This window comes from Schistocerca serialis, chromosome 10 (assembly GCF_023864345.2).
Source record: "Schistocerca serialis cubense isolate TAMUIC-IGC-003099 chromosome 10, iqSchSeri2.2, whole genome shotgun sequence".
In the NCBI taxonomy this organism is placed as follows: domain Eukaryota; kingdom Metazoa; phylum Arthropoda; class Insecta; order Orthoptera; family Acrididae; genus Schistocerca; species Schistocerca serialis.
This window is the reverse complement of record NC_064647.1, coordinates 210,987,765-211,009,923: the sequence shown is the minus strand read 5'-3', so window position 1 is coordinate 211,009,923 and position 22,159 is coordinate 210,987,765. Positions and strand designations below refer to the sequence as shown.

General features: G+C 43.8%; 1 protein-coding gene across 1 annotated transcript in view; it reads right to left on the bottom strand.

Annotated features, from left to right (window-relative positions):
• The window catches only part of LOC126424790 (RAC serine/threonine-protein kinase), a 770,672-nt gene that overhangs the window by 569,875 nt on the left and 178,638 nt on the right, over positions 1-22,159 (bottom strand). The gene's annotated exons all lie outside the window — the stretch shown is intronic.

Genomic DNA, 22,159 nt, shown 5'->3' with positions numbered 1-22,159 from the left:
GGCAGTTATCGGCAGTATCTGGCTCGTAAATCCCACTATTTTCGAAATCGACGGGCGCAAAATTCCTATATTAGTTCTATTAAAACGTACTTTCCTCCTTGTGCACATGCTAGTCAGGTTGCCCTGTCTGTATTATACACAAATCAAAACTTCGAATACTCATAGTTTATATTTATATTAAATTAATAAGGAAGTATCAAAACGTATTAAAAATGCGAAGGTTAGAAAAAAAAATGGATGCAGTGGGATGCGAACCACGAACTTTATAACTAACCTATGATGCTATTCATTATGCTGACCACGAACCTTCGCCGGCCGCTGTGGCCGAGCGGTTCTAGGCGCTTCAGTCTGGAACCACGCGGTTGCTACGGTCGCAGGTTCGAATCCCGCCTCGGACATGGGTCTGTGTGATGTCCTTAGGTTAGTTGGGTTTACGTAGTTCCAAGTCTAGGGGACTGATGGCTTCAGATGGTAAGTCCCATAGTGCTTAGAGCCATTTAAACCATTTTTGAACCACGAACCTTCGATGATCTTATCTAGCTATTCACCCAGTCCTGAAAGCTTTAATGGTAGCTATTTTACTGACTGAAATTTAATTATGACAAACTGTAACAAGAACAACGCGTTTTTAATGGATCCTCAGCATGCCGTTGTCTTCAAATGGCATAGTCTCATAATACGCAAGTTACAGTAATCCTTTTACCACGAATACGACGTTCCTCGTTATTTTATTACAACGAATCATATAATTAACGGCGTGTTTTCGACAGCTCCTCATATTCCTGGTGCTCAGAGACGATATACTGGGTGATCAAAAAGTCAGTATAAATATGAAAACTTAATAAACCACGGAATAATGTAGAAAGAGAGGTAAAAATTGACACACATGTTTGGAATGACATTGGGTTTTATTAGAACCACCCCATATTTCTAGCCGTGTGAAATATCTCTTGCGCGCGTCGTTTGGTGATGATCGTGTGCTCAGCAGCCACTTTCGTAATGCTTGAGCTTCCAGGTCCCCAGACCTCCGCCCGTGTGATTATTGGCTTTGGGGTGACCTGATGTTCCAAGTGTATTGTGATCGACCGACATCTCTAGGGATGCTGAAAGACAACATCCGACGCCAATGCCTCATCATAACTCCGGACATGCTTTACAGTGCTGTTCACAACATTATTCCTCGACTACAGCTATTGTTGAGGAATGATGGTGGACATATTGAGCATTTCCTTTAAAGAACATCATCTTTGCTTTGTCTTACTTTGTTATGCTAATTATTGCTATTCTGATCAGATGAAGCGCCATCTGTGGGACATTATTTGATATTTTGTATTTTTTTTTTTTTGGTTCTAATAAAACCCCATGTCATTCCAAGCATGTGTGTCAATTTGTACCTCTCTATCTACATTATTCCGTGATTTATTCAGTTTTCAAATTTATACTGTCTTTTTGATCACCCGGTATATACATACGGTCTTCAACTGAAAGCCAATACGGGACCTAACAACTTTACACCGAAAGAATATGGCGTGAAAGTGACGTAGGCGGCGTTCTACCATCTCACTGATCAACGTTCAGACGCACGTTCAGAATAGCTCACATGCTACATATTGCTTTTCACGTTCGGGAGAACTTCCCAAAGCGCTATTCCACGCTATGACGTTAGAAACTCGGCACACTCAACGCTCGAATGCACGGTCCGTGTGCCGACAGCTTTGCCGGATAATATTTTTTCGCTTTACCTACATACGGTACAGATCTTGAAACACAACTTTTCGGCTACTTTGGTAATGGCAACACCGAGCATACAATTCCAATTCACTTAGCTCCGACATAATGCACTCACAACTACACAGAATGCCGTCCTGACCATGGCTAACACTTGCAAGCCGGCCGGTGGGGCCGAGTGGTTCTAGGCGCTTCAGCCCTGAACCGCACTGCTGCTACGGTCGCAGGTTCGAGTCCTACCTCGGCATGGATGTGTGTGAAGTCCTTAGATTAGTTTGGTTGAAGTACTTCTAAGTTCTAGGGGACTGATGACCTCAGATGTTAAGTCCCATAGTGCTTAGAGCCACTTGAACCATTTGAGCTGTGAATTGCTTTGTTTTGTGCCTACTGCTACGTCTCAGACATTAACATTACGAATAAACCTAAAAACCAAGCTGGGTAACACAAAACTTTCTGATGGCAAGACAATAACAGTGCTGGGAGACTAACGGACAAAGTTATTGATGAATTACAGGAATATTATGGGAAGGCCATTAGAGATAACTGTGACAATTTAGAGAAGATGAAAAGTGCTGTGTGGAGCACTTTCTTTCATCGAATATCAACCGATGAAAAGCCATGTCATGCTTTGTGTCCACCTCCACCAAACACTTGGTGCAAATATAGCCAAGCTGAATTTTCTGGCTCCCTGCATGAATTTACACATAAACATTCTCTTCCTTTGGCAGTAATTGAGGCAATCAAACTTATTTACAGAGATTTTCCTGAGCTACTAAAGAAGTGTTTACGTGGGAAGACCCAGAATGTGAATGAATCATTCAATAAGGTTGTGAGGTGCCGTGTGCCTAAAAATGTATTTGTTGGTGTAATAATTTTTAATGGTGGGAACTATGAAAGACGTAAGGTTCTGGAGAAGTTAGGGGTAAGATTTGGACAGAACACAGCTAAAGGACTGCGGGAACTGCATGAGGTTCGTGTACGTGAAGCGGAGTTAGCTGCTCAGCAAATGACAAAAGAAGCAAGAAAGAAAAGATGGAGGCAAGCACTGGGTCGTTGTGACACTGGAGAAGACACAGACTATGAGTCAGGGCAATTCTAGTGCATAAAAGACGCAAAAATGTACGTCTGTATAAGAATTTGTAATAAAAAAATTTTAAACCTCAGTATCTGTGAACTACATTTTTTCCAATAAATGACCCATTTTCTAAAAAAGTACTGATGGTAGAATGGTTCAAATGGCTCTGAGCACTATGGGACTTAACATCTGTGGTCATCAGTCCCCTAGAACTTAGAACTACTTAAACCTAACTAACCTGAGGACATCACACACATCCATGCCCGAGGCAGGATTCGAACCTGCGACCGTAGCAGTCGCGCGGTTCCAGACTGAGCGCCTAGAACCGCTAGACCACCGCGGTCGGCACTGATGGTAGAGACATGAAATTTTCACAACATGACAAGTGTGAGATTTAACACACATGGAACTATAATAATTAAAATATCCTGAGTTGTTTTGTTTTTATGTTCATTTATTTACAAAATTCTGTCAAAAAATTAAGTGTTTGAAAAAAAAAAAAAAAAAAGATAACACTTGCAACCTACTGAGACCACTGCATAGGTCGCTTTCGCGACAGATGCAAGTTCGGTTACCATCTGTGTTTATGTTTGAGCATAGATTTCTCGCGGTGTTTCCATGTTTTTGCGCAACCCCAACACTTGGATATTTTTTTTTATGAGTGTGATCTTCCGATCAACCAGTATTTCGTTATACTTGGGCCAATTACTGCGGATACCAGCGAACATCGGAGACGTCTACGGATGGGCCCCGCTTTTGAGAGTGTGGGCGGTGGGTTAACTCGGAGATGCCGGCCCTGGGAGCTCCAGCGCCCCAAAGCTAGTGACGTCCGGCGCCGCATTGCGGGCGAAAGCCGAGTGCGTGGGCGGCGGGGGCGGCGCTCTACTGCCCGCCGCCCACGCAGGTTCTTGCCCGCGTCCGCCTCCCTGTGACTGCACAGCAGAGCAGACCAGGCCACCCCCAGCTGTTCGGGGGACCCGGCCAGCGACACTCCGAATCGATACGCAACAGAGAGGCGAATCCGCTTCAGTAGCGTTGGTCTATGTCACTTTTTAAGCATGCGGGACCACGAGAAATAAGGGCCCCACAACAGACTTGCGACATCACACTACGAGGGGCGTTTGAGAAGTCCGTGCAAAAATAAAAACTACTAACGTGTTTGGGGTAAACCTTTTTTATTTTTCGGCATTGTCTACTTTTAGGCGATAGTCTACGCACCGTTTTGTTGCCCTTTTTGGCAAGCCGTCTTCGCTTACACTTCAGCAAGATAATGCACACCCGCACACGGCGAGAGTTTATACCGCTTGTCATCGTGCTCGCCCAACCCTACCTTGGCAAGCGAGGTCAGCATATCTCTCTCCAACTGAGAATGTTAGGAGTGTTAAGGGGAAAGCCCTCCAGTCACGTCGGGATTTTGACGATCTAACGCGCCAACTAAACAGAATGTGACAAGATATCTCTCAGTCGGACATTCAACAACTCTCTCAACCAGTGCGAGGCCGAATAACTGCTGCACAAGGGCCATAGGTGGACTAACGTATTATTGACTTGCTCTGTTCATGAAGCTCTTTCTCTTGAATAAATCATCCCATTTTTGTCTGTACACATACCGTAAATCACATCTACCGATTTCCGTCCCTTTCGGATAATTCCTTCGTGAAGCGTAGCAAATGTTTATGAAGTACTAGAGCAAAGAAGGGAAAGCAGAAAGGTGGAGGGAGTATATAGAGGGCCTATACAAGGGCAATGTACTTGAGGACAATATTATGGAAATGGAAGAGGATATGAGAGATACGATACTGCGTGAAGAGTTTGACAGAGCACTGAAACACCTGAGTCGAAACAAGGCCCAGGGAGTAGACAACATTCCTTTACTCTATCATCTGGTGAACAAGATGTATGAAACAGGTGAAATACCCTCAGACTTCAGGACGAATATAATAATTCCAATCCCAAAGAAAGCAGGTGTTGACAGATGTGAAAATTACCGAACTATCAGTTTAATAAGTCACGGAGGCAAAATACTAACGTGTATTCTCTACAGACGAATGGAAAAACTGGTAGAAGCTGACCGCGGGGAAGATCAGTTTGGATTCCGTAGAAATGATGGAACACGTGAGGCAATACTGACCCTACGACTTATCTTAGAAGAAAGATTAAGGAAAGGCAAACCTACGTTTCTAGCATTTGTAGACTTAGCGAAAGGTTTTGACAATGTTGACTGGAATACTCTCTTTCAAATTCTGAAGGTGTCAGGGGTAAAACACAGGGAGCGAAAGGCCATTTACAATTTGAACAGAAACCAGATGGCAGTTACAAGAGTCGAGGGGCATGAAAGGGAAGCAGTGGTTGGGAAGGGAGTGAGACAGGGTTGTAGTCTCTCCCCGATGTTATTCAATCTGTGTATTGAGCAAACAGTAAAGGAAACAAAAGAAAAATTCGGAGTAGGTATTAAAATCCATGGACAAGAAATAAAAACTTTGAGGATCGCCGATGACATTGTAATTCTGTCAGAGACAGCAAAGGACTTGGAACAGCAGTTGAACGGAATGGACTGTGTCTTGAAAGGAGGATATAAGATGAACATCAACAAAAGCAAAACGAGGATAATGGAATGTAGTCGAATTAAGTCGGGTGATGCTGAGGGAATTAGATTAGGAAATGAGACACTTAAAGTAGTAAAGGAGTTTTGCTTTTTGGGGAGCAAAATAACCGATGATGGTCGAAGTAGAGAGGATATAAAATGTAGACTGGCAATGGCAAGGAAAGCGTTTCTGAAGAAGAGAAATTTGTTAACATCGTGTATAGATTTAAGTGTCGGGAAGTCGATTCTGAAAGTATTTGTATGGAGCGTAGACATGTATGGAAGTGAAACATGGACGATAGCTAGCTTGGACAAGAAGAGAATAGAAGCTTTCGAAATGTGGTGCTACAGAAGAATGCTGAAGATTAGATGGGTAGATCATATAACTAATGAGGAGGTATTGAATAGGATTGGGGAGAAGAGAAGTTTGTGGCACAACTTCACTAGAAGAAGGGATCGGTTGGTAGGACATGTTCTGAGGCATCAAGGGGTCACCAATTTAGTATTGGAGGGCAGCGTGGAGGGTAAAAATCGTAGAGGGAGACCAAGAGATGAATACACTAAACAGATTCAGAAGGATGTAGGTTGCAGTAGGTACTGGGAGATGAAGAAGCTTGCACAGGATAGAGTAGCATGGAGAGCTGCATCAAACCAGTCTCAGGACTGAAGACCACAACAACAACAACTAGAGCTATGTGACAACTTTATTTAATCAGAATGGAGTGTGTACACTGCAACAAACTGCTTTGTGTCTTTTCCTGCCAAAGCCGTTAAACTCTGTTTTTGATTCTACGAGCCCTGTTTCTAGAGTACATCTACTAATGCTGCACTGTACTACTCAGATAGGAAGAGCACGAGAACAATCATTTGTTGGATGGTTCCTCCAGTGATTAAACTATGCTTGGGGTACTTACATACAAGCGAACTGACGTTTACTCTAAAGTTTTCAGTTACATCAGAAAATGAGTCAGGTGGTCGAGAGAATGATCCAACTGTAATTTACGCCCATCCTTGATAATAAGTCTCGCCCACTTAGTCTCACATGTAGCTTCGATTTCTATCTCGGTGGATCTGAGTTTATTTTGTCTACTGCGACCATTACACGATGTCCATACCCCATTTCCCTATCGCTTTGGTAGTCACTTAAATCTACGCTAATCTCTCCCTACTGCCAGCTCCACGTAGTAAGCCTTATGTACCTGTATTATGTGAGTGTCACTGTTCTTTAGGAGCGCTTCAACCTCCGTTGATGACGCTTCGACAATCAACCACTAGACTTTGTGTACACTGATCTGTAGGGGCTTTTCTTTGAATCTTACACTGTGACTTTTGGGTTTCCTTCAGCTATCGTTATCTGAATTGAATGGAGAGTCTAAAAAAAAAAAAAAGGCTTGTTTTCACCCCCCTGAGTAACTGCCTCTGATGTGTAGGCTACACCTGACCCATTTAGGGGGACCTCATAGTTCTCAACCCTATGTTGCAAGTCTAGGAAGTTGCAGCCTTGTTTGTCAGAGAACTCAAACAGACTCTAATTCAAGCCTCCCATTTAATTCAGAACCTGGGGGACAAAGCTGCAGACTGTGAGCTTCGTTGAAATTCTGTGAGCAAGGGCAGTATTCTCTACATTCTCTGCTAGTCTGAAGTGATCCAAGTATAATCACAGAGCTCAGGTGATTGGTTGCGTTTGTTGCAATGTGTGCCACAATCTGTAGTTGGTTAACACTGTTCTCTCAACGGCTGTCGGAGAGTGTCTTCAGCATGCTGAATGACGCCACTGGGGAAACGAGGGGCGTTTGAAAAGTCCGTGCAAAAATAAAAAAAATACTAACGTGTTCCGGGTAAATCTTTTCCATTTTTCGACATTGTCTATTTTTAGACTTAAGCACTTCGTCCACCGCTGATCTAATTTGTTGATCCCTTCCGAATAATAGGAATTGTCCAAGTCTGCAAAATAGCTATTAGTTGCTGCAATCACCTCCTCGTTTGAATAAAATCTTTGTCCCGCCAGGCATTTCTTCAAATTGGGGAACAAATAGTAGTCCGAGGGAGGAAAGTCTGGAGAATAGGGGGGATGTGAAACAAGTTGGAATACTATTTCCATTAATTTTGCGACCACAACTGCTGAGGTGTGTGCTGGTGCATTGTCGTGATGGAAAAGGGCATTTTTGCGGTCCAATCGCCGACGTTTTTCTTGCTGCTCGGTTTTCAAACGGACCAATAACGATGAATAATATTCACCGGTAATAATTTTACCCTTTTCCAGATAGTCGATGAGGATTATTCCTTGCGAAGCTCAAAAGTCAGTCGTCATAACCTTTCCAACCGAAGGAATGGTCTTCGCCTTTTTTGGTGCAGTTTCTCCCTTGGTAACCCATTGTTTAGATTGCTGTTTGGTCTCAGGGGTATAGTAATGTAACCACGTTCCATCCACAGTCACGAAACGTCGCTTAAAGTTCTGTGGATTCTTCCTCAACAGCTGCAAACCATCCTTGCAACAATTCCGTTTTTCGTCAAGCGTGAGAAATCGCGGAACCCATCTTGCGGATAGCTTTCTCGTGTCCAAATGTTTATGCAAAATATTATGTACCCGTTAATTCGAGATGCCCGCAGCACTAGCAATGCCACGCACCCTATCTCTTCTGTCATCCGTCACCATATCATGGATTTCATCAATGATTTCTGGAGACGTAACCTCCACAGGGCGCCCAGAACGTTCAGCATCACTTGTGCCCATATGGCCACTCCGAAAATTTTCAAACCGCTTATAAACTGTTGTAATCGAAGGTGCAGAGTCACCGTAATGTTCATCAAGCTTCTCTTTAGTCTCCAGAGGCGTTTTGCCTTTCACAAAGTACTCCGCAAGCCACCCAACGGTGTGTGGCGGAGGGCACTTTACGTGCCACTATGATTACCTCCCTTTTCTGTTCCAGTTGCGTATGGTTCGCGGGAAGAACGACTGCCGGAAAGCCTCCGTGCGCGCTCGAATCTCTCTAATTTTACATTCGTGATCTCCTCGGGAGGTATAAGTAGGGGGAAGTAATATATTCGATACCTCATCCAGAAACGCACCCTCTCGAAACCTGGACAGCAAGCTACACCGCGAAGCAGAGCGCCTCTCTTGCAGAGTCTGGCACTTGAGTTTGCTAAACATCTCCAAATAACCCTGTACGAAACGCGCCGCTCTTCTTTGGATCTTCTCTATCTCCTCCGTCAACTCGACCTGGTACGGATCCCACACCAATGAGCAATACTCAAGTATAGGTGGAACGAGTGTTTTGTAAGCCACTTTCTTTGTTGATGTACTACATTTTCTAAGAACTCTCCCAATGAATCTCAACCTGGTACCCGCCTTACCAACAATTAATTTTATATGATCATTCCACTTCAAATCGTCTCGCACGCATACTCCCAGATATTTTACAGAAGTTAACTGCTACCAGTGTTTGCTCCGCTATCATATAATCATACAATAAAGGATCCTTCTTTCTATATATTCGCAATACATTACATTTGTCTATGTTAAGGGACAGTTGCCACTCCTGCACCAAGTGCCTATCCGCTGCAGATCTTCCTGCATCTCGCTACAATTTTCTAATGCTGCTACTTCTCTGTATACTACAGCATCATCCGCGAAAAGCCGCATGGAACTTCCGACACTATCTACTAGGTCATTTATATATATTGTGAAAAGCAATGGTCCCATAACACTCCCCTGTGGTACGCCAGAGGTTACTTTAACGCCTGTAGACGTCTCTCCATTGAGAACAACATGCTGTGTTCTGTTTGCTAAAAACTCTTCAATCCAGCAACACAGCTGATCTGATATTCCGTAGGCTCTTACTTTATCAGGCGACAGTGCGGAACTGCATCGAACGCCTTCCGGATGTGATGGAAAATGGCACCTACCTGGGAGCCTGTATCTAATATTTTCTGAGTCTCATGAACAAATAAAGCGAGTTGGGTCTCACACGATCGCTGTTTCCGGAATACATGTTGATTCCTACAGAGTGGATTCTGGGTTTCCAGAAACGACATCATACGCGAGCAAAAAATATGTTCTAGAATTCTACAACAGATCGACGTCAGAGATATAGGCCTATAGTTTTGCGCATCTGCTCGACGACCCTTTTTGAAAACTGGAACTACCTGTGCCCCCTTCCAATCATTTGGAACCTTCCGTTACTCTAGAGACTTGCGCTACACGGCTGTTAGAAGGGGGGGGGGGGGGGGGGAGCTCTTTCGCGTAATTCTGAATCGAACTGGTATCCCGTCAGGTCCAGTGGACTTTCCTCTGTTGAGTGATTCCAGTTGCTTTCCTATTCCTTGGTCACTTATTTCGATGTCAGCCATTTTTTCGTTTGTGCGAGGATTTAGAGAAGGAACTGCAGTGCGGTCTTCCTCTGTGAAACAGCTTTGGAAAAAGGTGTTTAGTATTTCAGCTTTACGCGTGTCATCCTTTGTTTCAATGCCATCATCATCCCAGAGTGTCTGGATATGCTGTTTCGAGCCACTTACTGATTGAAAGTAAGACCAGAACTTCCTAGGAATGTTGAATCACCAAACGAAATTCTTCCTCGTCCATTTTTTGACAATCACTCGACTTCCTTGATTCACACGAATGCCCAACACAAAGAAATAGACCAATACGGCTGAAACTTGGAGTGCGTTCCTTCCAAAGATGCTACTATCTAAACATGACCTCGATACGCGCCGGTGGTGCCATCTCTCGGACTTTGCACGGTCTTTTCAAACGCCCTTTGTAGATACAGCAATAAGGAATAGCGCAGTAGGCAGTACAGTTGAAGAGGAATGGACATCTCTAAAAAGGGCCATCACAGAAGTTGGGAATGCTTCCCTGCACTTCCTCCACACTTTGGAAATCTCGACCCCTTTAGGGTCCATGGGAAATACGTACTTGAAAAGGTACAAACTACATGTCGTAACTATGTCGTGTGCAATCGAGAGCTTGCAAACATTCGAAGACTTATTAAGCTCGTCTGAAACACACTGGTGGGAAAAAAACTTCAAAACCATGATAACGTAGAGCTACATAAATTCCAGGAATTGTTTTGCCTAGGTAACGTATTTAAGTTATTAACGCTGCAAGACTACAAGTTAATGTAAGCGCGAGACATGAGATTGCAAATGTGAAATGCTGCTACATGATTAAACAGTGTAACGGCCAGATAGTTGAATGCAAGCGTGCACACATGCAAGCATTGCGTTGTCCAAGAGCCGGCTGTCAGTTTGTGAGACAAAGAGTTCCACCCCTGTGGCATTCGACCGGTCAAGACAGGGACGGTTAATGACGGTTGTGGATGACGCCGGAGTTGTCGTATGATGTCTCATACGTGCTCGGTTGGAGACACATCCAGTGACCGAGCAGGCACGCTGCAGAGAACGTTTAGTTACAACAGCGGTATGTGGACGAGCGTTATCGTGTTGGAAAACACTCTCTGGAATGCTGTTAATAGGTGGCAGCACATCAGGTCGAATCACGAGATTGACGTACAAATCTGCAGTCAGGGTGCGCGGGATGGCCAAGAGAGTGCTCCCGCTGTCATACGAAATCGCACCCCAGACCGTAACTCCATGTGTAGGTCCAGCGTGTCTCAAGTGCAGAGAGCTTGGCTGCAGGCCCTCAACTGGATTCCTTTTACCCAACACATGGTCATCACTGGCTTTCGTCAGAAAACACAACAGATCCCCCCCCCCTCTGCCCTGCAATGAGCTCTCGCTTGATACCACTGAAGTCACAGATGGCGGTGGTTTGGTGTCAGTGGAATACACGCTACAGGGCGTCTGATTTGGAGCTGTCCTTGAAGTAACCTGTTTGTAAAAGTTCACTACGGCGCCACCTGCTGCTCATATTGCTGCTGCAGATGCAGTATAACGCGCCACAGTCATACGCCGAACACAATGGTCACCTCTTTTGGTAATCGCACCCGGAACTCCAGAGCTCGGTCTTTTTGCGGCCGTACATTCTCGTGATAACCGGTGCCAGCAATCAAGTACATTGGCGACAGTCGTGCCAAGTCTTCCTGCAATATCGCAGAAAGAACATCCTGCTTCTCGTAGTCCTACTACACGACATCGTTCAAAGTCAGTAAGATGCTGACGAAATAAATCTCGGGTGAACAGCCTGGTATGAGTATGCATAGGACACAATATTTTGGCAAACGACCACGTTGCCATCATCGGGTGCGCTGATGTACTGACCGGCGGTGGGCCGGCGCAATGTTACAAAAAGATACGGCCAAACTTTCAGGAAACATTCCTCACACACAAATAAAGAAAATATGTTATGTGGACATGTGTCCAGAAATGCTTAATTTCCATGTTAGAGCTCATTTTAGTTTCGTCAGCATGTACTGTACTTCCTCGATACACCGCCAGTTGGCCCATTTGAAGGAAGGTAATGTTCACTTCGGTGCTTGTGTTGACATGCAACTCATTACTCTACAGTACTAGCATCAAGCACATCAGTACGTAACATCAACAGGTTAGTGTTCATCACGAACGTGGTTTTGCAGTCAGTGCAATGTTTACAAATGTGGAGTTGGCAGATGTCCATTTGATGTATGAATTAGCACGGGGCAATAGCCGTGGCGCGGTACGTTTGTATCGAGACAGATTTCAAGAACGAAGGTGTCCCGACAGGAAGACGTTCGAAGCAATTGATCGGCGTCTTAGGGAGCACGGAACATTCCAGCCTATGACTCGCGACTGGGGAAGACCTAGAACAACGAGGACACCTGCAATGGACGAGGCAATTCTTCCTGCAGTCGACGATAACCCTAATGTCAGCGTCAGAGAAGTTTGCTGCTGTACAAGGTAACGTTGACCACGTCACTTTACGGAGAGTGCTACTGGAGAACCAGTTGTTTCCGTACCAAATGGTTCTAATGGTAGCACTATGGGACTCAACTGCTGAGGTCATTAGTCCCCTAGAACTTAGAACTAGTTAAACCTAACTAACCTAAGGACATCACAAACACCCATGCCCGAGGCAGGATTCGAACCTGCGACCGTAGCGGTCTTGCGGTTCCAGACTGCAGCGCCTTTAACCGCACGGCCACTTCGGCCGGCGTTTCCGTACCATGTACAGCGTGTGCAGGCACTATCAGCAGCTGATTGGCCTCCACGGGTACACTTCTGCGAATGGTTCATCCAACAATGTGTCAATCCTCATTTCAGTGCAAATGTTCTCTTTACGGATGAGGCTTCATTCCAACGTTATCAAATTGTAAATTTTCGCAATCAACATGTGTGGGCTGACGAGAATCCGCACGCAATTGTGCAATCACGTCATAAACATAGATTTTCTGTGAATGTTTGGGCAGGCATTGTTGGTGATGTCTTGATTGGGCCCCAGGTTCTTCCACCTACGCTCAATGGAGCACGTTATCATGATTTCATACGGGATACTCTACCTGTGCTTCTAGAACATGTGCCTTTACAAGTACGACACAACATGTGGTTCATGCACGATGGAGCTCCTGCACATTTCAGTCGAAGTGTTCGTACACTTCTCAACAACAGATTCGGTGACCGATGGATTGGTAGGGGCGGACCAATTCCATGGCCTCCACGCTCTCCTGACCTCAGCCCTCTTGACCTTCATTTTTGGGGGCATTTGAAAGCTCTTGTCTACGCAACCCCGGTACCAAATGTAGACTCTTCGTGCTCGTATTGTGGACGGCTGTGATACAATACGCCATTCTCCAGGGCTGCATCAGCGCATCAGGGATTCCATGCGACGGAGATTGGATGCATGTGTCCTCGCTAACGGAGGACATTTTGAACATTTCCTGTGACAAAGTGTTTGAAGTCACGCTGGTACGTTCTGTTGCTGTGTGTTTCCATTCCATGATTAATGTGATATGCAGAGAAGTAATAAAATGAGCTCTAACATGGAAAGTAAGCGTTTCCGGACACACAACATATTTTTTTCTTTGTGTGTGAGGAATGTTTCCTGAAAGTTTGGCCGTACCTTTTTGTAACACCCTGTATATAGGACAATCCCTCTGCCGCTCCTCCCTCAGGCGCTTCCTACGAGTCGGTGCAGTTCGCGCCCCGCGCGTGGTCCAGGTACAGCGTCCGTTCTCCCGCCGTCTGGCCGCTGCGTCCTAGGTCTTCTCGTTCAGGAGGGTCTGCCGGCACCGCTCTCGTTATTCTTCCCTCCACCCTTGAAGTCGGTACACTCTGGGAAATATCCTTTTTCATCTTCATCCGGGTGATCGCGGGTTCCCACGCCTTGCTAAGGATGTAACCGGTGTCACGATTTAGTTGTGGCTCCCTTACTCAGATCTCTATGGCTTCTTTGATGACAGAGTCCCAGTATTTGGAAGTTTGGTCTATCTGGTCATAATCCATGCTGTGGAGTTCCGACAGGCAATGCTCAGCGATTGCTGACTTACTGGGCTGTTGCAGTCTAGTGTGCCGTTGATGTTCTGGGCATAGGTCCTCAATGGTACGAATGGTCTGCCCTATGTATACACTACCGCATGGCACAGTATCTGATAAACCCCAGATTTACGTAGACCAAGGCTGTCCTTGACACTACCAAGAAGGCTCTTGGTTTTGCTTGGAGGACGGAAGATGGTTTTCACTTGGTGTTTGCGTAAAATGCGTCCAATTTTCCGGAAAAGGCCTCACAAAACGGAATAATAGCCAAGACCGCCTCCTCCTGAGGTTCATCCTCAGTTTTCGCCGGTGCTGCAGGTGAGGGATGTAGAGCCTTCCGAATTTTCCTTCCTTGTAAACATTCCTCCGAAACATGGCTGGACTACCGCCGGTCAGTACATCAACGTAGCCGACTGCCGAAATATTGTGTCCTATACACACTCATACCAGGCCGTTCACCCGATATTTATTTCGTCATAAAATACGCCTGGAGAAACTGAAGAATCACATCAGTAAGATGCTGACAATGGCGTCTTTGCCGTCTTAGAAGCACGCTCAATCTTAAAGGTAATTAACGCTCAAGGCCGTTACAGCGTGGATTTAAAGCAAATCTAATTTACAACCTCATAGTGGCGTTATCTTATGCGACTGGCGCGAAATTTGAATAGACATCATCTTTGACCTGTAGGATCACGTCTGCCAACTTCCTATTGGTGGATTATTATTATTATTATTATTTTCAATCAGTGCAGTTTCGCTCCACACTGGAGACGCCTGCTGGCACTCTTAAGACCTGCACAGTCACGTGCTGTGACGTACGCGCCGTGGCCGGCCTTTCCCGCTAGGCTCGGTACGCATGCGCATGCGGAAGCACGCGGTTGGCGGTTCCCTCACTCGGTATGACGTGGCACTCACTGACCGAGTGCGACGCAACAACCGTGCGTCCAGGCCACGCGGCCAAGGCAACATAACACTCTACACCACTTAGACACAACGCAACGGCAGTAATGCGACCAACAGGCATCTAGAGTTAGAATCCCTTTTTCACTGTCCATTTTCCATGAGTGTACTGTATACTTGAGGTTCTGCAAGCGTCTCCATGTTGTTGTTGTTGTTGCTGTTGTTGTGGTCTTCAGTCCTGAGACTGGTTTGATGCAGCTCTCCATGCTACTCTATCCTGTGCATGCTGCTTCATCTCCCAGTACCTACTGCAGCCTACATCCTTCTGAATCTGTTAAGTGTATTCATCTCTTGGTCTCCCTCTACGATTTTTACCCTCCACACTGCCCTGAAATACTAAACTGGTGATCCCTTGATGCCTCAGAATATGCCCTACCAACCGGTCCCTTCTTCTAGTCAAGTTGGGCCACAAACTTTTCTTCTCCCCAATCCTATTAAACACCTCCTCATTAGTTATGTGATCTACATCTACATCTACATCTACATTGATACTCCGCAAGCCACCCAACGGTGTGTGGCGGAGGGCACTTCACGTGCCACTGTCATTACCTCCCTTTCCTGTTCCAGTCGCGTATGGCTCGCGGGAAGAACGACTGTCTGAAAGCCTCCGTGCGCGCTCTAATCTCTCTAATTTTACATTCATGATCTCCTCGGGAGGTATAAGTAGGGGGAAGCAACATATTCGATACCTCATCCAGAAACGCACCGTCTCGAAACCTGGCGAGCAAGCTATACCGCGATGCAGAGCGCCTCTCTTGCAGAGTCTGCCACTTGAGTTTATTAAACATCTCCGTAACGCTATCACGGTTACCAAATAACCCGGTGACGAAACGCGCCGCTCTTCTTTGGATCTTCTCTAACTCCTCCGTCAACCCGACCTGGTACGGATCCCACACTGATGAGCAATACTCAAGTATAGGTCGAACGAGTGTTTTGTAAGCCACCTCCTTTGTTGATGGACTACATTTTCTAAGCACTCTCCCAATGAATCTCAACCTGGTACCCGCCTTACCAACAATTAATTTTATATGATCATTCCACTTCAAATCGTTCCGTACGCACACTCCCAGATATTTTACAGAAGTAACTGCTACCAGTGTTTGTTCCGCTATCATATAATCATACAATAAAGGATCCTTCTTTCTATGTATTCGCAATACATTACATTTGTCTATGTTAAGGGTCAGTTGCCACTCCCTGCACCAAGTGCCTATACGCTGCAGATCTTCCTGTATTTCGCTACAATTTTCTAATGCAGCAACTTCTCTGTATACTACAGCATCATCCGCGAAAAGCCGCATGGAACTTCCGACACTATCTACTAGGTCATTTATATATATTGTGAAAAGCAATGGTCCCATAACACTCCCCTGTGGCACGCCAGAGGTTACTTTAACGTCTGTAGACGTCTCTCCATTGATAACAACATGCTGTGTTCTGTTTGCTAAAAACTCTTCAATCCAGCCACACAGCTGGTCTGATATTCCGTAGGCTCTTACTTTGTTTATCAGGCGACAGTGCGGAACTGTATCGAACGCCTTCCGGAAGTCAAGAAAAATAGCATCTACCTGGGAGCCTGTATCTAATATTTTCTGGGTCTCATGAACAAATAAGGCGAGTTGGGTCTCACACGATCGCTGTTTCCGGAATCCATGTTGATTCCTACATAGTAGATTCTGGGTTTCCAGAAATGACATGATACGCGAGCAAAAAACATGTTCTAAAATTCTACAAGAGATCGACGTAAGAGATATAGGTCTATAGTTTTGCGCATCTGCTCGACGACCCTTCTTGAAGACTGGGACTATCTGTGCTCTTTTCCAATCATTTGGAACCCTCCGTTCCTCTAGAGACTTGCGGTACACGGCTGTTAGAAGGGGGGCAAGTTCTTTCGCGTACTCTGTGTAGAATCGAATTGGTATCCCGTCAGGTCCAGTGGACTTTCCTCTGTTGAGTGATTCCAGTTGCTTTTCTATTCCTTGGACACTTATTTCGATGTCAGCCATTTTTTCGTTTGTGCGAGGATTTAGAGAAGGAACTGCAGTGCGGTCTTCCTCTGTGAAACAGCTTTGGAAAAAGGTGTTTAGTATTTCAGCTTTACGCGTGTCATCCTCTGTTTCAATGCCATCATCATCCCGTAGTGTCTGGATATGCTGTTTCGAGCCACTTACTGATTTAACGTAAGACCAGAACTTCCTAGGATCCTACCCATCTAATCTTCAGCATTCTTCTGTAGCACCACATTTCGAAAGCTTCTATTCTTGTCTAAGCTATTTATCGTCCATGTTTCACTTTCATACATGGCTACACTCCATACAAATACTTTCAGAAACGACTTCCTGACACTTAAATCTATACTCGACGTTAACAAATTTCTCTTCTTCAGAAACGCTTTCCTTGCCATTGCTAGTCTACATTTTATATCCTCTCTACTTCGTCCATCATCAGTTATTTTGCTCCCCAAATAGCAAAACTCCTTTACTACTTCAATTGTCTCATTTCCTAATCTAATTTCCTCAGCATCACGCGACTTAATTCGACTACATTCCATTATCCTCGATTTGCTTTTGTTGATGTTCATCTTATATCCTCCTTTCAACACACTGTTCATTCCGTTCAGCTGCTCTTCCAGGTCCTCTGCTGTCTCTGACAGAATTACAATGTCATCGGCGAACCTCAAAGTTTTTATTTCTTCTCCATGGATTTTAATACCTACTCTGAATTTTTCTTTTGTTTCCTTTACTGCTTGCTCGATGTACAGATTGAATAACATCGGGGAGAGGCTACAACCCTGTCTCACTCCCTTCCCAACCACTGCTTCCCTTTCATGTCCCTCGATTCTTATAACTGCCACCTGCTTTCTGTACAAATTGTAAATAGCCTTTCGCTCCCTGTATTTTACCCCTGCCACCTTCAGAATTTGAAAGAGAGTATTCCAGTCAACATTGTCAAAAGCTTTCTATAAGTCTACAAATGCTAGAAACGGGGGTTCGCCTTTTCTTAATCTAGCTTCTAAGATAAGTCGTAGGGTCAGCATTGCCTCACGTGTTCCAATATTTCTACGGAATCCAAACTGATCTTCCCCGAGGTCGGCTTCTACCAGTTTTTCCATTCGTCTGTAAAGAATTCGCGTTAGTATTTTGCAGCCGTGACTTATTAAACTGATAGTTCGGTAATTTTCACATCTGTCAACATCTGCTTTCTTTGGGATTGGAATAATTATATTCTTCTTGAAGTCTGAGGGTATTTCGCCTGTCCCATACATCTTGCTCACCAGATGGTAGAGTTTGTCAGGACTGGCTCTCCCAAGGCTGTCAGTAGTTCTAATGGATTGTTGTCTACTCCCGGGCCTGTGTTTGGTTTAGGTCTTTCAGTGCTATGTCAAACTCTTCACGCAGTATCATATCTCCTATTTCATCTTCATCTACATCCTCTTCCATTTCCAAAGCGTCACCATAGCGACTCAATATGATCATGTACAGCGGTAATTAAATACTGAAGTTACTGAATGCCATCGTTTTAGCTGTGGAACTGTAACTTTGCTTGAAAGAAAAGCTGATGAAATAATGTTCGTTTTCAGTCTGCTGATAAAACTGCACTGTCGTTGGGACATATTTTGGACAGAACATAAGAGGTGTCATTCGAGAATTAATCGATTGTACAATAATGTCATAGCTTTGCTCTCAAGGAAAGTAAGCGAGCAGCGATGTTGTAAGCTGTATTGGTTCAAATGGCTCTGAGCACTATGCGACTTAACTGCTGAGGTCATCAGTCGCCTAGAACTTAGAACTAATTAAACCTAAGTAACCTAAGGACATCACACACATCCATGCCCGAGGCGGGATTCGAACCTGCGACCGTAGCTGTCGCTCGGCTCCAGACTGTAGCGCCTAGAACCGCACGGCCACTCCGGCCGGCTGTAAGCTGTATTGCAGGGTTAGGTTATCATCTTTGCTGTGCGTGCAGGCGCAGTAGCAGATAGTGTTTATCTGAGTTAAAATGAGGAAGCAGCTGTAATGCTATGTTTCAAATGTAAAACCTCAATTTATCGCCGTGTTTAATTAAGAGGATTATGTACTGGTAACTGATCTGAGAAGGAGGAGGTGTAATAGAATCTTTTATTTACGTGAATAGGAATTATAAGTTTTTTTAAAAAATCACTCTTATTATTGCATCGCCATTTTTCACCTACATTTCTCTTAAAATTTTTAATTGATCATTTTTTTTTTTTTTTTAAAGTAGAAAAGGAACCAAGTGCGTTCCGAAAATAATTCGATTACAACTAATAGAGAAGTCATTACACCTGAAACACGTATGTAACGCAGCAGCGATGGCAAGGCATTGTAGCATCTGTGACCAGAGAGTATGCGCTTGACCGCGCGAGTGTTGCGAGCGGTTCTCTGTCAGTAGTAGTCTTTGCGAGTTAGTTGTCGCTATGCAAAGTAGCAGTCAGTCAGTCGTTGCGAGTCTGTCAGTTCAGTCGTTGCGAGTCTGTAGCTCTGTCTAGTTGAGAGCAGTACTCAGTCTGTAGTCGTCATGCAGAGCGGTCGGTCAGTAGTAGCAGCCCAGTGCGGTTGTGTGATGTACGCGGTCGGCAACAATGGTCAAGATGAGGAATAAGGTATACTGTTAATTAATATAATCATTAGATAATGAAAAATTTTATTTATTGTAATTATTCTCCAACAAGTCTCTCAATAATAATTTTTTATTTCAAAAGCATTTTTCAAAAATTTAATTTTTTTATTGAACTCAAGATTTCGTTGCACTTCCCATTTCATTCCACTTCTTTTGAAGAAAAATTCCACTAAAATCACAAAAAAAGAGAATATTATTATTTGCAATGCAGTTCCTCGAAGCGGTGCGCAACAACAAGAGCAGATATGTGACATCCATTTATTCTGAGGTAAGACTTTAATTCTGATTGTTTTTACACAGGGCCAAAAACCGATATTTCGGTTTAATTGAATTTTCTTGTCACTGAATGGACTTTAATTTTTTGAAGGATTTATATTTGAGTCAGATTGCGTATTTCACATTTTTGTTGCCATTGTCAGTACATTTGATTGTGGGCAAGTTACGCATAGAGTAATGTCCATTAGCATCCCTAAATAATATTGTCAATTATTCTAAATTTTGCGGGGAGGTTACACTCGGCTCCCATCTCTATTAAGTATTGCTTTATTTTTCTTTCTTATAAAATTACGGTGGGGAGGTTACACTTGGCGACACCCAGTCCAGGATCGTATTTCGTTGAGAGTCTTTTGAGCGACAGTCAGATATCTGCTCTTATTTGCTTAGATAATTAGGATTTGGCGCAACGCTTTTAATAATATTGTGACTTTCTTTCTACAGGTCAACGGCAATTTGCTGCTTTGTTGTATTTGTGTGTTGCTTTTGCATTGTGCTTTTTTTTTGTTTTGTGAATAATTGTGACTATTGCAAAAATGCCGCGAAAGACTGTGAATAGTGTATCGCGAAGTATTGTGAATGAAATTACCGACTTAAGCAACGTGACCGATAGTAATTGTGATACGCAGCGTGGTGATGACAATCCTGCGTTCACTAACAATCAGTGCATTCCAACCACTAATGATGACTTTCACCTTAATGATGAACAAACGAACTCAATTGTCTCGTCTGTTAACTTGACGACAATTGATGACGCAGAATGCTCTATGGTAATGAGCGCTGCAGAGCTTAACACACCCGATTTAGAAAATCCAAGTAATGTACAGACAAATTTTTCGAATGAAAATGGTCAGCGTAGTGAGAGTATGACGGATCCATTTAATTCCGGAACAGTGTCTGATAGTGCACATCCGACTGATAATCCTTTTTGTAAGTTGCAAAATGACCAAATGGTCACACAAAGCGCGACAACTATAGATACACCATCAAACAGTACTGAGAATAGAGTAGGTAATGTCACCTTGGAGCAACTTATGGCAATATTGATAGAACAGAACAAACAGCAAAGTGAGAAAACTAACAACAATCTCAAACAACTTAATGAACAAGTCAAACAACAGAGTGTAGATAACAAACAATTTAAAGAGAATTTCAAACAACTTAGGGAAGATAACAAACACTTAAATGAAAAACTTGACAATAATGACGAAAATTTCAAACAACTTAGTGAACAAATTACAGCCGTTGCCGCGCAGTGCCATGACACTAAGGAACAGTTGCGCGTGGAAATTGAGGCTTGTTCACAAAAAAATAGCGAAGAAATTAAATCTGTTGCGCAAGAATTAAGAGAAATGCAAACAGTCGCAACCGAAACACTCAGAGACGAAATTAGCGGAGTCGCTAAACAGTGCTCTGAAAAAGCTGCACAATTACGGGACGAGTTTAAAGCAATGACGGTAGAACTTTCGCGCACTATGGACGCAAAGATAGACGCGAAATTCGAACAGCAGAATACTCAGATTAACGAGCGCTTTAGTCAGCACATACAGAACAGTAACACGCGTTTCCGCAGATTTATTCAAGATCAAAACAAAGTAAAACGACAAGTCATGGAAACAATCACTGCACAGAGACAAGAGGACAAACGTAAAATATTCGCGAAAGCGAAGACGTATGTAGACAATAATATTACTACAGTGTCCGACAAAATTAATACCATAGAACAATTGAACGCGGAATTACGGGATGAAATTTCTGATCTTAAAGCAAAAACGGATACACACACAGTAAATATTCAAACAGTGACAGATAGATTCGAACAACTAGATCTAACACAGGATTGCGATGTCATCAAAGCTGATGTTAAAAAACTGAGCGAAACTACGCGCAAGTTGCAAAAACAGATTAATGCGTCTGATTCTAAAACCGATGATCAGGTTAAAATACTGACTGAAAAATGTGATGAATTGGCCAGTCGTATTGATGTTATCGAAAATACTAATGACAATAAATCAGACGATACTGCACCGGTTTCATTTATCCAAACGCCTGAATTTCAAAATTTACAGCAGACAATTAATGAGATCGATTCATCTAACAACACGTTACGTAGGAAGTTATCAAATTTACAACAAGAAGTAACAGAAATGAAAAACACTTCTGTTAATAACATACCGCAACAGACGCCACTTTATGAACATGTGTCAGACTCACGCAGCGCGTATCATGTGAGCAATTTACAGCAACTACGCGACTTAAAATCCGAAAAGCCACGCGACTTAAAATCTGAAAAGCTACGCAACTTGAAATCCGAAATGACACAGACAAACAGATTCACACACAAACCCGAACGTGTTTTCAAATTCAATGACGAGAACGTAGATTACGAGCAAATTTTATCCGCCAGAAAATGTAAAGAAAGTAATAATGACAGCGTACAGGCACACGCTTTGCACTGTATACGACAATTTATCTTTGTACATTCACCGCTATTG